The sequence below is a fragment of the Brassica oleracea genome, chromosome C4 (assembly GCF_000695525.1).
Source record: "Brassica oleracea var. oleracea cultivar TO1000 chromosome C4, BOL, whole genome shotgun sequence".
In the NCBI taxonomy this organism is placed as follows: domain Eukaryota; kingdom Viridiplantae; phylum Streptophyta; class Magnoliopsida; order Brassicales; family Brassicaceae; genus Brassica; species Brassica oleracea.
The window spans coordinates 18,211,052-18,214,921 of record NC_027751.1 but is presented as its reverse complement, the minus strand read 5'-3'; positions in this window follow the sequence as shown (position 1 = coordinate 18,214,921).

Genomic DNA, 3,870 nt, shown 5'->3' with positions numbered 1-3,870 from the left:
GCGGTGCCACTAAAACCGCTTCACTATCAGCCTCCAGAACATCTACCCAGGAAGGAACAGGAGATGAGAAAGGGTCGGTGAAAGGATGACGTGGCCTTGGACGACCACCCACAAGTGAGGACGGGAACATGAGCAATTCGGGATTCATCTTTTCCAACTAGGAATCAGCGCTGATGATGGGTTGAGGCCAGTTAGAAGATATTGCGAGTCCTTATATACATCCGGATCATTCCCTTTCATGGGATGAGAAAAGGAAATAGGGATGTTCCCAGATATTCTGAAGAATCCCTGACATAAAGGATAAAGCAGCAAAAAGGAAATCCGGCCCCTACATGAAAAAGGGAAATCCTTCCAAAAAAAAAGGGGGAAAGTTTCGAGAAAAGATACGCGCTTTTAAAGAATAAGAAGCACATCTAGCATAATCAACCGAATGGGCACCGGCCTCCTGATCTATTCCCACGCATCATGCCTTTAAGCTCCTCTTCGGGAAACATCAGAGCTCCAGGCTCCGCAGTCTCCAAGACGCCATCACAAGCCCCGAGCTTCTCCATCTTCGACAAGAAGTCAGCGGTTCAATAGCGCCAGACACCGGTCTGGAATAACGGAACCGGTCCTCCCCCGGGTTCAGAGTATGGTTCCGGCCTAACTGAAACCCGGGATCGCAGGATTACTGGAGCGATGTCCTGCCTAAGGGAAGCCGGGTGAGAATGAGCAACTCCGGTTGACTTGAGTGCACATGTTATTCCCCGAGTTCGATGACAAAATCGAGTAATAAGGGGAAAACTGTTGGGGAAAAAATACTAAGGTATTGAATTTCTCCAGACCCCAGGCAGGACACCGGCCTCTGGGTCCCCGCTAGGAGGCACCCCGGTTCCCCGCTATGAAGTACTCCGGGTCCGGTCCGTGGGACCGCCCCCTTCCCCCGGGAAATGGAAAACTTCCGATAAGGAGAACCTTCCATATTTCCGAATATGGAAGAGTTTAACCTACTTCAACCTACTAAGGCCCACCTTATGAAGACTATATAAAGGGAACTATAAACACTAAAGCAAGGGATGGACACATCGAGACTTAGAGATTAGAGCTACGCGGCTAGAACTAGGGTTCTTACTCAAAACTGTTGTAGTTCCAGCTCTTTGATCTAATAAAACGTCTCTTTCAACTTTCTTACTTGCAAATCTATACAAATACCAGCCTTGTCCATCATTTTGTGGTACCAAGCAAAAGACGACAGCATGATCCAGTATCTGGCGGTCGCCCAGCGACTGATCAAGAAGTTCAAGAGTTGCAAGCTCACTCAAATCCCCCGGGAACAAAACTCACAAGCCGATGAGCATACCCCTGCTTGTACTTCAATGGCCAACCACCCTGGAGGAACCCCCGTCCGAGGAGGTCTCCACTCTCGAAGAAGGCGGAACCTGGATGACCCCCCTAGTCTGGTATCTAGAGACCGACAATCTCCCGGAAGATCGTAACGAAGCCAGAAAAATTAAGAAGCAAGCCGCAAGGTACTGTATCTCCCAGGAGAATCTATACCGGAGATCCTTCTCTGGCCCGTACCTAAGGTGTGTCACACCTCGAGAAGCCGCTAGAATCCTTGTAGAACTACATGAAGGAGATTGTGGATCCCACTCTAGCGGTAGAAGCCTGGTGCTCAGAGCAAGAAGGGCAGCTTACTATTGGCCCACGATGGCCGCAGACGCCGACAGATAAGCCAAACATTGCGACCAGTGTCAGAGGCACGCTCGAGTTTCTAAGCTTCCTCCGGATAACCTCAAGTCCATAAGCTCACCGTGGCACTTCAGAAAGTGGGGGATGGACATAGTAGGGAAATTCCCTATGGCGCCAGGACAGAAGGTCGTCCTCCTGGTAGTCACTGACTACTTCTGCAAATGGGTCGAAGCAAAATCACTCATCCAGATAACAGACCTCCACATCCGCAAATTCCTGTGGACCTACGTAATCACTCGCTTCGGGGTCCCTCACGAGATCGTCACCGACAATGGACCCCAGTTCATGAGCCATAACTTCAAGGAGTTCTGCAAGGACTGGGGCATAAAGCTCACCTTCGCCACACCCCGACACCCCCAGTCTAACGGACAAGCCAAGTCCACAAACAAAACCGTGGTCAGCATGCTAAAAAAGCGACTGGAGGGCTCTCACGGGAAGTGGGCGGAGGAACTACACGGAATCCTCTGGGCCTACCGGACCACTCCCAAAACAGCGACAGGAGAAACTCCCTACTCGCTGGTCTACGGATCTGAGGCCATAATATCCACGGAGATGCACGTGAGAACAACGGTCTCAGGGTCTACCTCTCAGGAGGAGAACAACGAGCTTATGGCGCTGAGCCTCGACGTACTCGACGAAAAAAGAGAGGTCGCTCGGCTAAGAAACTGGTCCTACCAGCAAGACGTCGCCAGGACGTACAACAAGAAAGTCAAAATCAGGACCTTCCAGCAAGGGGATTGGGTTCTACGACGAGAAGAAAAAACAACGGGGAAACTCATCCCGGGTGGGAAGGACCCTATAAGGTCATCGAGGTGCGGAGAGCAGGTGCCTACAGGCTGCAAGATAGCAAAGGTAAAATACAACCCATCTGCTGGAACGCCCTGCACCTCAAAGCCTATCATTTTTAATACGGTCCCTGGCATGATTTCTATACTAATAGATACTATTTAAGCATTATGATTTCCTACTCCTTTGTACGCTAAACGTCTCCGGACAAAGCTTATAATAAAGTAGTTCCGACTATAAAGGCAGAGGGGAAATCATTATACTTAAAGGGGCATACGAGCTGGATCAGGTCTCCAGAGACCTCCGATCCTGGCCAACCCTTGCAAAAAGTGGCACGGCCACAGTGGCACGTCCACAAAAACAAAACGGGTATGAGACATAAAGCAAGAATGGGTATGCGCAAGCCTGGGTATGCTGTCGAAACTACCTAAAACCAATGTGCAGCCTAAGGCGCATCGGGGTCCCTAGAGTACCAATGTGAAAAGTACATGTATTAAAACGCTACGAGCTACACAATACAGGGAACACATGGTATATTTATTGCAAAAGTACTGTGAAATACAGGGAGTAATCAAAATCCTGCTTCTCCAGACGTGGAAAGCAGCGAAGCCTGACACTTGGGTCATAACACCCACACCAGCACCCTCTAAGCATGTTAGTGACTTCCTGCAGAAGTGGAATACAGCATAGGAACTCGATAGTGGCCAGCTTCCGAGCGGCAGAATGCGATATCCAAACAGGTACAGGTAGTAGCCTTGCCCAGGAAGGTGGAGTACGGTCCCTGCAAAAAGAAAAATATTCCGGGTTCCCAAGGAACTTCGGGTCCTTATGCAAGCCCCCGATCTAAAGAGGAAAACCAATGTTCCCCATATGATTTCGGGTCCTATGTATAAAATCTGAGGAAGAACCTCCGGGTTCCCCTATAGCCTCCGGGTTCCGATCAAAGATCTCAGGATCTAAGGAAGAACCTCCGGGTTCCTATATGGCCTCAGGGTTCCAAAGACGAAATCAAAAAAAAAGCTAGAACCCTTGTGCAGCCTAAGGCGCATTGGGGTCATTACAACTTCAAACAACCTCCGGGTTCCAATCAAAGATCTTCGGATCTAAGGAAGAAACCTCCGGGTTCCTACACGGCCTCAGAGGCCTAATATGATTTTAGAATGAGGATAGAACCCATGTGCAGCCTAGGGCGCATCGGGGTCATCACATCCCTAAGAACCTCCGGGTTCCCATGCGACCTCAGGGTCCAAATACAAACACCAGGTTCCCGATATGATCTCCGGATCTAAAGGAAAACCATGTACTCTTACATGACCCCCAGGCAGAAGAAATATAACCCCATCCCCCCCCCCC